This window comes from Hyperolius riggenbachi, chromosome 8 (assembly GCF_040937935.1).
Source record: "Hyperolius riggenbachi isolate aHypRig1 chromosome 8, aHypRig1.pri, whole genome shotgun sequence".
NCBI lineage: Eukaryota > Metazoa > Chordata > Amphibia > Anura > Hyperoliidae > Hyperolius > Hyperolius riggenbachi.
Genome location: NC_090653.1, coordinates 231,364,718 through 231,377,751, shown reverse-complemented (window position 1 = coordinate 231,377,751; position 13,034 = coordinate 231,364,718). Strand labels below are relative to the sequence as shown.

At 47.1% G+C, this 13,034-nt stretch overlaps 1 protein-coding gene across 2 annotated transcripts in view; it reads left to right on the top strand.

Annotated features, from left to right (window-relative positions):
• Window positions 1-2,469: 2,469 nt before the first annotated feature.
• FGD1 (FYVE, RhoGEF and PH domain containing 1) overlaps window positions 2,470-13,034 on the top strand; it is a 268,404-nt gene continuing 257,839 nt past the window's right edge. The window contains exon 1 of one of the 2 annotated variants that reach the window (XM_068248308.1): window positions 2,470-2,491. The gene's annotated coding sequence lies outside the window, so the exon portion shown is untranslated. The remainder of the gene's footprint in view (window positions 2,492-13,034) is intronic. The other variant, XM_068248310.1, reaches the window with a different exon arrangement.

Below are 13,034 nucleotides of genomic sequence, written 5' to 3'. Positions count from 1 at the left end.
CAATAATTTTTAATTCTGATTGGTCCTTTCAAATTATTTAAATTTTTTTTTAACAGTTTGCAGTAATTTAAAATCACACACAAATCACTATGTTTAGCGATTAATGAGCGATTTGCCAGCGCTTATACTTTACAGTGAAGCACAAATGCTCCCAAAATGCTGCATGTCCTGCAATTGCGATTTTACTAATTGCAATCGCTACTGTGAAATTTGTTACATTTATTTGCATTGACAGAGTGTTAAGGGAAATCACTAGCGATTTAAAGCACTCCCTAAATGCTCAAAAAAGCGCTCTAGTGGGTTCCAGCCCTCACCCTGCTTTTGCAAAAGTCCTGATGATTTTAATGACTATTTCCCCTCCAGGCCACCATGGACTCTAGGGTCAGACGTAATTGAGCTGCCCGCTATTGCTGGTGGTCGAATTACGCTGTTTTTAACGTAATTTGGGCTCTGCCCAAATTACTGACTGCGTGCCACTACGGTATAGCCATAATTCACATTACGGTCTATGAGGGCTGTACCCAAATCTCCAGCTCCATTTTTACCTGATTCGGTGGTCTATATTCGTTAGTGCTCTACTTGCTTTGTATTTGCCTGCTGTGCTCCCGTCCATGATTTGAGCGCAGACGCACTGCACAGGATGCCTTGCACCTGCACAGTATCACAGAGCCACTCAGGCTTGTTTCTTTCCGCACAGCCTGAGTAGTGGCTTGCTGCTGCACAGGAGCAAGGTGTCCTACGCTTGTTCACAGAAAGGAGCAGGACCACAAACTTCCAGGGGGTCCTGGCCTGGATTGTTGGTCTTGAGGACGTAGGAAATCTCTGGAGGATCCAGAGGCTTCCTAGCATGTGTGCTTAGCTTTAGACTTTTTAGTTCTGACATTCATCATTTTTACATTGGTTTAATGTTCACTTTACTTATGGAATCCAGGTTGTAAAGTTTTTTTGTGTGCACCTGCTTCTGTGTCTACTACAGTCCATTACGTATGTTTTTGTGCAACGTGTGTGCTGTGTCATCCAAGACATGATTGCTTGTTTCCAGCTACAGTCGCTGGAAGGAGAACTTACATACACACATCATGAAATAAGGACCTCTGGAATCATCATCATGCACCTTTTTGGAGTCTGTCTGGAATCCTCAGCATAGTAGCATTGCTGGAATGTTAGGGTTTTTTGTGTGAATATAATGCAGCTGAGAGTTTGAAGGGAAGGGGACCAGCTTTAAATAAGGTGAAAGGTAGAGACAATCAATGAGATGTATTTTTTTTCCCAAATTGTACGCAGATTGGAAATCGACCAATCAAAATTGTCAGGAAGTGAATTGGATTGGCCCAATTACAGGCTGCACATTTTTTTTTTTTGAAAAGTGTAGATGGGATTTACAAGTAAGATAATATATATTTACTACTAGACCTAGAGCCCATTTAAAAGCGGGCTCTAGGTCTGTCATCACCCCCACATGCCAGCGCACCTGCCCGCCGTGCACACACACCCACTGCACGCCCCCACCCGGCCAGCCCCCTAGCCCGTCCTGCTCCTGTCCCAGGCTGTCCCTGTGGCACATGTGCAGTAGCGCAAACGCAAGGACACACACACACACACAGGGACAGGACGCAGAGACACAGGGGTTTTATTATATAGGACTAGTAGACCCAAGCCCGTTTAAAAATGGGCTCTAGGGTCTGTTTCTCGCCGCCGCATGTTACTGCGCATGCGCGCACACCCACTGCCCACATGTGCGCAATCACCCGCCGCACACGTGCGCACGCACCTGCCGCCGGCCCCGTCCTCCTGTCTCTGTGGGGCTGGGTCCGTGCTGCGCACATGCGCAGTACCAAAAAGTACGGACCAGCTACACAGAGACAGCACACGCAGGGACATAGGGATTTTATCATAGAGGATACCATACATATGTGAAATTATTCTCAAATTGCTCCCTGATCACAGATTTTGCTCCAATGAAAAGATATTAGCCTGACACTCCTCCTGCACTAAAGCTCGATATATTGTGTACAGCACACTGAGGCAGGGGTCACACTTACCGGCTTTCGTACGCGTTTTCTGCACAGAAAAACTGACTTCAACTGAGAACTCATGTTACTCAATAAGCTAGGTCACAGTTTAATGCAGATTTCGCATGCAGAAAAAAAACTGACATCTTGCGCAATTTGTCAGTTTTCTCTATAAATTACATTAGCTGTTGTACGGTAGAGGTCACATTTGTCTTTCAGTTTTCTGAAAAGTGTAGAAACTGAAAGACAAGTGTGACCCCTGCCTGAATGTACACCAGCTGCACTGTCTCTGCATTCTACTAGTTTCCCCTGCAATCTGCCCTACCTCTGCTGGAATGGCTGTATTTCATTCTGTCTGTGATCTATTGAGCGGTCTGACTAAACATCTCTGCTTACTCCTCCCTGTTCCTGCCTGAGCCTAGGAAGTGGGAGGGGCAGTACCAGGAGAAAGGATGGCACACAGAAATGATGAACCTCTTGTGAGTAGAACTTTCACACAGTGATGTACATATATTATAGCCAAGAGTATACAACATGCAGATATAGGATGTGTTTGTCCTTATGGAGTTGAGTAACTGATTAGAATAGCAATGTCTTTCTAGAAATCATGGGGCCCCCAGCAGAACTTTGGTGTGGCCCCTGCAATTGTTCACACCCCTTTCCCTGTCTCCCTATAGAGACACATACCTTCTAAGTATTTATCTCCCACAGGTTATATAACAAGTGTGACCACCATGATCTCCTCCCACCCATAACAACTGGGGGCACAGCAAAACCTGCCCTGGAGGCTGGACTCCTGTATTGGAGGGAGGGTAGTTAGTCAGAGTCCTCTACACTTCTGAGCCCTACATTTCTGTGGTAAGTTCACATTGGCGCATCAGCAGTGTGTCAAGTTCCATCAAAATAACGCACAGTATGCTACGCGTTTACCAGACAATGTGTGTGTTTGCAAACTTCCAATGTACTGTTTGTATCGCACTTCTAATGCGCGATGTGACTTTTTGCTATCCTGTCGCAATGCTGTGTGTAGTGTGAAACCATCTACCAGTAACATTTTTATTTTAATTTTAGAATATGTGGAATGGGGTTTCTTTTTTAATTTTATTCATTATTGCTTTCTTTGCGTTTTTTTTTCTTTTTGCGTGTGGGATATTTGGTAGTTTGCCTCAATTTCTATCCTTATGGGAAAAGGGGAAACCTAATAATTTGTAGGAAAGAGTAATCTCCATCAATTTAACCCTCCTGGCGGTCTATTAGAAACCGCCACGGGGCAGCGCAGCACTATTTTTAATTTTTTTTTTTAAATCATGTAGCGAGCCTAGGGCTCGCTACATGATAGCCGCTGTACAGTGGCATCCTCCCGCCCGCTTCGATCAGGAAATCCTGTTCAAAGAATGGTATTTCCTGAAGGGCTTCCCCTGTCGCCGTAGCGACGGGGCGGGATGACGTCACCGACGTCATGGACGTCGTGACGTCTAAGGGAGTCCCGATCCACCCCTCAGCGCTGCCTGGCACTGATTGGCCAGGCAGCGCACTGGGTCTGGGGGGCGGCACGGCGCGGTGATCAGCGGCGATTCAGCGTGGAGCGGCGGCAATCAGAATGCACACGCAGCTAGCAAAGTGCTAGCTGCGTGTTGCAAAAAAAAAGGAAGCAAATCGGCCCAGCAGGGCCTGAGAAAACCTCCTGCGCGGCATAGCCCAAGCTCAGCTCGGGCTTACCGCCAGGAAGGTTAACCTCCCTGGCGGTAAGCCCGAGCTGAGCTCAGGCTATGCCGCGCAGGGGGAGATCTCAGCCCCTGGTGGGGCGATTTTCATTTTGTAAATTGCTGTGCGCGCAGCCAGCACTTTGCTAGCCGCGCGCACAGCTTGATCGCCGCCGCTCTGCGGCGATCGGCCGCACGCAGCGGCTGAAGAGGGCCCCCCCCCCCCTCGCCAGAGCCCTGCGCTGCCCGGATCAATGAGTTCCGGGCAGCGCTATGGGCTGGATCGTGTGTCCCTGACGTCAGGACGTCGGCTGACGTCCATGACGTCATCCCGATCGTCGCCATGGCGACAGGAGAAGCCAAACAGGGGAACGCGTTGTATACGCGTTCCCCTGTTTGCTATTGTTGCCGGCGGCGATCGGACTAGAGGGCCACATGCGCCCTCTAGTGGTGTTTCATGTAGCTACCACTCTGGTAGGTTTACATGAAACTTTAAAAAAAAAATAAAAAAAAATTGGAATTCTGCAATTTTTGCAGAAAAAATTAACCGCCAAGGAGGTTAAATGTGTCCCTTATTTACTTTCCCCATAACCATCCGGGTTCCTGTTAACCACTTAACGACCACCTAACGCCGATAGGCGGCGGCAGGTCGTAAGTGGAATTACATGGTAACGACCGCTCCATGTCAGTTCACGGAGGGTGTCTCCGTGAACAGCCTGTGAGCCTCCAATCCCGGCTCGCAGGCTAAATGTAAACACGCAGGGAAGAAATCCCCGGTATTTACGTCACATGGCGCTAAAGCAAAATAGCCGGCGGTGATCAGACCCCGCCAGCAGGACATCCCCCTAGTGGGGAAAAAAGGGGGGAAGTCTGGTCGCCCTGGCTCAATCCTGAGCTGTGCTGCGGGCTGGAGAGCCCATGCAGCACAGATCAGCCAATAATCCCCTGGTCCTTAATTTAATGGGTTTCTGTTAAAACAGTAGCTGATCTAGAAGGTTCCAAAGGCAAAAGTGAGGGAAATTCCCCTAATGAGGACGTAGACAGCTGTATAAACTCAAGAGATTCTAGCTTTTTTCATACTATCCCAAGTGTGGGTGCCCAGAAGGTACAGGCTCATGATAAGGGACACATTATGCAAGGTACGCACCATACAATTTTCTGGCAGATTTCAGATTCAGATTTCTGATCTGACATTTGATAGATTTTTTTGAATCGTTTTTTTCAATAGTTTTTTTTTTATTGATTTTCGTTCAGTTCTATGAAGATCGATCGAAAATAAATGATTGAAAAAACGATATATAAAAAAAGATCGAAAAATCAATTGAAATTCAGATCTAACATGTTGGAAATAATCGATCTGGCAGGTAAATCTGCCAGAAAATTGTACGGTGTGTACCTAGCATCAGGTTTGGGGAGGACAGAAGTCCAAGTCAATGAAGTGGACTAGAGACCAGAGCAACACCCACTGGACTGGTGAGTATGATGTTTTGTTTGACCTGCGTGCCTGGAGTCCTACCTTAGAAACATTGGATGGATAGTGTATTTGTTAAAGTGAACCTGAGGTGAGAGTTATATGGAGTCTGCCATATTTATTTCCTTTCAAGTAATGCCAGTTGCCTGGCAGTCATGCTGATCCTCTGCTTTTAATAATTTTAGACATAGGCCTCAAATCACTAAGCTTATCTCCTGTCTTTAATAACTCTTCTAGAGTTGTTACCATGGTGATAAGGCATGTCGTATTCAGGAAACATTTTACCTCAGGCAAACCTAAAGTTAACTCTTCTGTCTTTAAGTTAACTCTTTAATCCTTAAAACAACTCCAGAGTTAAAGACAGGCTGTTCATGAACTGCGTGTGAAAATAACTACAGAGGAGGTAACTTAACTACAGAGGAGGTAACTTAACTACAGAAGAGGTAACGTAAGGAATGAAGAGATAAGATAACTCTCTTACTGTGTGGAGGTAAGTTTTCTCTTGCCTTATTATCTCCAGCATGATCTTAGTGAATTGAGGCCATAGACTCTGAAGAAGCATGCAGCACTCTGACAAGATTAGCTGCATGCTTGTCTCTGGTTCACTTTAAGGGCTCTGCCTCTGACACAGGAGACCAGGGTTCAAATATCAGCTCTTCCTGTTCAGGAATCTGCACCTAATCAGTGAGGAGACCTTGGGCAAGTCTTAGGGCTCATTTCCACTATTACGTTGCGGATTCCACCGCTGATGAAATCGCATGCTGATGCGATTCCGCATGCGTTTTTTGCCGCGAATTCGCATGCGAATTCGCAAAGGTGAGGGTATATGCGATTTTAACCATGTCACTGCCTGTGTGAATTTACATTGGTACCTATGCAAATTCGCATGCGAATCCGTGGCAAAAAACGCTTGGGGAAAACGCATGCGATTTCCCTATTAAATACATTGTGTGCGATTCGCCTGCATTCCACACGCAGGCGAATTCTGAGGGCTCTGCCGTGCAGAAAAATCCTGCACAGAAAAACGCACAGCAAAACTGACAAGTGGAAACAGGCCCATCCACTTGTATTGGCTGTGCGAATCCGCATGCGGACAACGCATGCGGATTCGCGATAGTGGAAACGGGCCCTTATACTGCCTATAGAGCGCATTCTAGTGGCTGCAGCTCTGGCGCTTTAGGTCCGCCAGGAGAAAAACGCAATATAAATGTTCTGAAGTGAGTCTCAAGCAAAGGGCCAGAAGACTAAGTACATGCTATATTGTTTAACCACTTGCCGACCTCGGGTCTCTGACCTCTTAAGGCCTCTTTCCCACTAAGATGGGAATTAAGATGTGACATTAAGGTCGCATAACATGCCCCTAACGCAACGCATGGTGGTGTTAAAGTTGGACGTCATATTGAGCCGCGTTATGCGGCTCTTGATGCGTCCATGATGCCGTGATGCGTACTTTTTGACGCATGCGGACCACGTGGTCCCGCCAGCCAATCGCCGCACAAAACGGCCGCTCCAGGAAGTAAACACTGCACGTCACACAGTGCAGTGAATATTAATTAGCCATGTGGCTGGCCGCAATAGCGGACTCTCCCCTCCTTCTCCAACATTACTGAGCATGTGCAAACAGTCTAACGCGGCTTAGCCGTGTATAACGTACTGCATGCAGTACTTTCACTTAACGTGCAGCGTTACAATGTAATGCAACGTGGGCACTGTGAACAGCCCATTGATTTTTCATTACTGTGCGTTGGGCTGCGTTACAGGCTGCTCTAACGTGCGCCTGTAACGTCCCACTGTTAAAGCAGCCTAAGAACCAGTTTTTTTTTTTTCGAAACTCGAGTAGTGATCATTGTCATTGCCTCACAGTGATCATGGGGTCAGGAGCTAATGAAATCGGCTCCTGAACGAGATATGGAGCTCCTCATCATAACAGCAGAGCGAATGGGCTGCAGTGATGATAAAGTGGCGCAAACGGTGAGAGCGACGGGTCTGCCTTTCAAGTGTGATTGAAATCTACGCCCTGGCAGGAATAACAGCGCACAAACAGGGTATAGATGTCAGTCACTGCCCTTCGGAAGCAGAAGCGGTTAACAGCAATATGCACAACAAGTTGTTCAGTTCACTGAAATGAAAGTAGCTGTGTTGTGCATCACCCTCCATCCCACCAGTAAGAGGAAGGAGATCATGCAGCAAATATGCAGCATATTTGTAAGTTGGTCGCCCGCCCACACACCCGTGACAGAGATCCCCATCCAAGCCTGGGCTGAATTATTAGTGAAGACATTAGGTACACACTCAAGATCAACTGATTCAACTGCTTGATGACAAATGATTAAAATCGGTTTATTTCAAATAAATGGAATGTTTATAATGAAAGGGAAACGGCAGTGAGAGGGATGTACAGACTGTCTCTGCTTGAGGTAATGTAAATGTATGTGCGACGCATGTAGTGTAAACGGCGGAGTGCGTTTGCATCATGACGTGTCTGTACAAACCGATGGGAATCCCAGTGACATACATCCTGCCTAGCAGGGAGTATGTCACTGAACGGGAGCGGCGCTATGCATATAATCCTGTCGGCCACTCTGCTGCAGGGTCATATGTTTGTCATTTTCTGTGTTGCAGTGGGATGCTGAGGGAGCATCACATCCCCACCACAGCACAAAAATTAGTGTAAAACTGGCCTTTACCTCTTGCCGACCGCGTCACGCTGATAGGTATGGACGCAGTGGCAGCCCCAGGACTGCCTAACGCCGATTGGCGTAAGGTCCTTGGGGCAGGGATTGGACGCCACGGCCACAGGGCTCCGGACTTTTTCTTTATTTTTTCCCTAATCCACCCTTGCTGCATTTACCCGATCTCCCCTATCTATCTGGGGAGCGGGCGGGCATCGCAGGCTGCTGAGCAGAGTGAGGAGGCAGAGGTTTTGCCGGAGGGGCAGGAAGAGCACATTCGGCCGAGCATTGCTCACTGTTTATGCTGCCTCCGAAGCTGCGCTGGAGGGATGCACCGGCGGCGCCGTGTCCTGCCGCTGATGAGGACTTGTCCGGCCTGCCTCACCATCGCCCCATCCCCGGACCAGACACCCGCCTCAGTCCATCGCTTGGGTTGCTCCGGCCCTCCTACGTGGTCCGCCAGGCTGCGCCCGTTGCCTGGGAGCCCAGGACGCCAGAGCGGAGCACGTGGTCATAGAGGAGGCCTGATCTCCGTCGCCACCTCAGCCGCTGCAGGAACGGAGCTGCACCATCGCTGATGCCGCCGCCTGCAGCGCTCCCACAGCTGCCACAGAAGAGGAATACCACCGCTCTTCCGGATGGTGCTTCAGCTGCCTGCTGCACCCTGCTTTGCCATCAGCCTGGCCGCAGCAGCTGGGGAGGGCTCACCATCGGCTGGCCACCTCCGATCTCCACCACCGCCCTCCAGCCTGCTCGGCCACCCACGTGGAGCTCCTCTCCTCCAGGCCCTTCAGATTGCCAGTGTGCCTCGCAGCCTGCCTCCATCTGAAGCACCCCAGGCCGGCATCACCCCCAGGGCCCCCTGAAACACCTCAGGCTGGAATCACCAGACCCCCCTGGTCACACCTGTGGTAACGGAGACGGTGCTGCTCCCCTCACAGTGGAGCTAGCTGCCGCATTTGGGTAACGGTGTCCTGCCACCACCAAAGGTAGACCTCCCTAGCCTGTCCACCACTGCTGCCCAGCCGGGGTGCCCCTGGGCCCCACATCCACCACCCAGGGGTGCCCCCGGGTGCACCCTGGCCCCACAGGGCCCCCACTGTGTCTGCGCCCTCATTGCCCAGCCGGGCGGACTCAAAATCGGGAGTGCTGCTCCTCGGGCAACCTGGTCCGAGTGAACTCTGCTGTCCGCCTCCATCATGATGCCCCTCAGTTTTCTCAGTTGCTTTCTCAGTTTCCTTATCTCTATTTTCGTGGACAAATCGTAGCACCTGTCTTGTTGGGAGCGTGTCGCTGTGTAGCGTCCAGTGCCGAAAATGGCAGCGCTCATATCACCTCTCAGGCTGCTCCTCCAGTCCCACTCTTTTCTTTTCCTGCTATCAATGTATGCTTTGCTATGTTTGTATTACGTTAGCTGTACGTGTACGTGTATGCTGTAATGCTCTGTACTGCTTTTTATTTTTGCTTTTATTGTTTATACGTATGACCCATGCTTGACTGCATGTGATGCTGCACTCTGCTTAATTGTATGCACAGCTGTAATGTTGTCCTATGTATGCTTGTCCCACATCTATGCATGTGCCATGCTTAACTGTATGCTAAATCTTGTCTCTTCACCAACGACCCTGTATGTGCCAAAACCAATTCCGGGTACAATCCACCGTTGTACTTGGCGATAATAAATTCTGATTCTGATTCTGAAGTACCAGTCATGAAAAAGTAGTTTTCAGACACCCATTGTTATCTATGGGTACATTTCCCACATCCCTCTACTGTTGGATTGAGCATGCATGGTTAATTGCACCAAATACACCAAATACACCAAATACACGCATAGCTACATTTAGGTCATCTGCAGTGTGCGCGAGATGGTGGCTTTGTGCTTTCAGGTCTGACAGCTCAGAACAGCACATCCCCTTCTTAAAGACACCCCACGTTCCCTGTTGTGTAATAATACATCATTGTTTTGTCACTTCCTGATTCCAAACTGCACAATTCATCCTCTGTGTTCTGGATTCCACATGGGGCTGCCGGTGTGCTCTCCAAACAGTATAGATCAGCTCACCCTGGCAGAGGGGAGTACCGGGTAATGGATGATAGCCTGCTACATACTGCTTACTGTTGTCTGTTACAAAAAGAATCTTGTTTGATTCAGCTTTGCTGCTGCTGGCACAGGATGCACAAAGCAGAATGATGATATTTAACCACTTAAAAAGACACTGAAGCGAATTTTTTTTTCATGATATAATGAATTGGTTATGTAGTACGGATAATTACTAGAACATTAGTAGCAAAGAAAATCTTCTCATATTTTTATTTTCAGTTACAGTGGGTTGCAAAAGTATTTGGCCCCCTTGAAGTTTTCCACATTTTGTCATGCCACAAACATGAATCAATTTTATTGGAATTCCACATGAAAGACCAATACAAAGTGGTGTACACGTGAGAAGTGGAACGAAAATCACACATGATTCCAAATATTTTTTACAAATACAGTGGTGTGAAAAACTATTTGCCCCCTTCCTGATTTCTTATTCTTTTGCATGTTTGTCACACTTAAATGTTTCTGCTCATCAAAAACCGTTAACCATTAGTTAAAGATAACATAATTGAACACAAAATGCAGTTTTAAATGATGGTTTTTATTATTTATTGAGAAACAAAACTCAAAACCTACATGGCCCTGTGTGAAAAAGAAATTGCCCCCTGAACCTAATAACTGGTTGGGCCACCCTTAGCAGCAATAACTGCAATCAAGCGTTTGCGATAACTTGCAACAAGTCTTTTACAGCGCTCTGGAGGAATTTTGGCCCACTCATCTTTGCAGAATTGTTGTAATTCAGCTTTATTTGAGGGTTTTCTAGCATGAACTGCCTTTTTAAGGTCATGCCACAACATCTCAATAGGATTCATGTCAGGGCTTTGACTAGGCCACTCCAAAGTCTTCATTTTGTTTTTCTTCAGCCATTCAGAGGTGGATTTGCTGGTGTCTTTTGGGTCATTTTCCTGCTGCTGCACCCAAGATCGCTTCAGCTTGAGTTGACGAACAGATGGCCGGACATTCTCCTTCAGGATTTTTTGGTAGACAGTAGAATTCATGGTTCCATCTATCACAGCAAGCCTTCCAGGTCCTGAAGCAGCAAAACAACCCCAGACCATCACACTACCACCACCATATTTTACTGTTGGTATGATGTTCTTTTGCTGAAATGCTGTGTTACTTCTACAACAGATTTAACAGGACACGCACCTTCCAAAAAGTTCAACTTTTGTCTCGGCGGTCCACAAGGTATTTTTCCACAAGTCTTGGCAATCATTGAGATGTTTTTTTTTAGCAAAATTGAGACGAGCCTTAATGTTCTTTTTGCTTAAAAGTGGTTTGCGCCTTGGATATCTGCCATGCAGGCCGTTTTTGCCCAGTCTCCTTCTTATGGTGGAGTTGTGAACACTGACCTTACTTGAGGCAAGTGAGGCCTGCAGTTCTTTAGATGTTGTCCTGGGGTCTTTTGTGGCCTCTCAGATGAGTTTTCTCTGCGCTCTTGGGGTAATATTGGTCGGCCGGCCACTCCTGGGAAGGTTCATCACTGTTCCATGTTTTTGCCATTTGTGGATAATGGCTCTCACTGTGGTTCGCTGGAGTCCCAAAGCTTTAGAAATGGCTTTATAACCTTTACCAGACTGATAGATCTCAATTACAGTACTTTTGTTCTCATTTGTTCCTGAATTTCTTTGGATCTTGGCTTGATGTCTAGCTTTTGAGGTGCTTTTGGTCTACTTCTCTGTGTCAGATAGCTCCTATTTAAGTGATTTCTTGATTGAAAGTAATCAGGCCTGGGGGTGACTACAGAAATTGAACTCAGGTGTGATAAACCACAGTTAAGTTATTTTTTTTAACAAGGGGGGCAATCACTTTTTCACACAGGGCCATGTAGGTTTTGAGTTTTTTTTTCCTCACTAAATAATAAAAAACATCATTTAAAACTGCATTTTAAGTTCAATTATGTTATCTTTGACTAATAGTTAACGGTTTTTGATGAGCAGAAACATTTAAGTGTGACAAACATGCAAAAGAATAAGAAATCAGGAAGGGGGCAAATAGTTTTTCACACCACTGTAAATAACTACAACGTGGTGTGTGCGTAATTATTCAGCCCCCTTTGATCTGAGTGCAGTCAGTTGCCTATAGACATTGCCTGATGAGTGTTAATGACTAAATAGAGTGCACCTGTGTGTAATCTAATGTCAGTACAAATACAGCTGCTCTGTGGGGGCCTCAGAGGTTGTCTAAGAGAATATTTGGAGCAACAACACCGTGAAGTCCAAAGAACACACAAGACAGGTCAGGGATCAAGTTATTGAGAAATTTAAAGCAGGCTTAGGCTACAAAAAGATTTCCAAAGCCTTGAACATCCCACGGAGCACTGTTCAAGCGATCACTCAGAAATGGAAGGAGTATGGCACAACTGTAAACCTACCAAGACAAGGCCATCCACCTAAACTTACAGGCCGAACAAGGAGAGCGCTGATCAGAAATGCAGTCAAGAGGCCCATGGTGACTCTGGACGAGCTGCAGAGATCTACAGCTCAGGTGGGAGACTCTGTCCATAGGACAACTATTAGTCATGCACTGTACAAAGTTGGCCTTTATGGAAGAGTGGCAAGAAGAAAGGCATTGTTAACAGAAAGCATGAGAAGTCCCATTTGCAGTTTGCCACAAGCCATGTGGGGGACACAGCAACCATGTGGAAGAAGGTGCTCTGGTCAGATGAGACCAAAATGGAACTTTTTGGCCAAAATGCAAAACGCTATGTGTGGCGGAAAACTAACACTGCACATCACTCTGAACATACCATCCCCACTGTCAAATATGGTGGTGGCAGCATCATGCTCGGGAGGTGCATCTCTTCAGCAGGGACAGGGAAGCTGGTCAGAGTTGATAGGAAGATGGATGGAGCCAAATACAGGGCAAACTTGGAAGAAAACCTCTTGGAGACTGCAAAAGACTTGAGACTGGGGCGGAGGTTCACCTTCCAGCTGGACAATGACCCTAAACATAAAGCCAGGGCAACAATGGAATGGTTTAAAACAAAACATATCTATGTGTTAGAATGGCCCAGTCAAAGTCCAGATCTAAATCCAATCGAGAATCTGTGGAAAGATCTGAAAACTGCTGTTC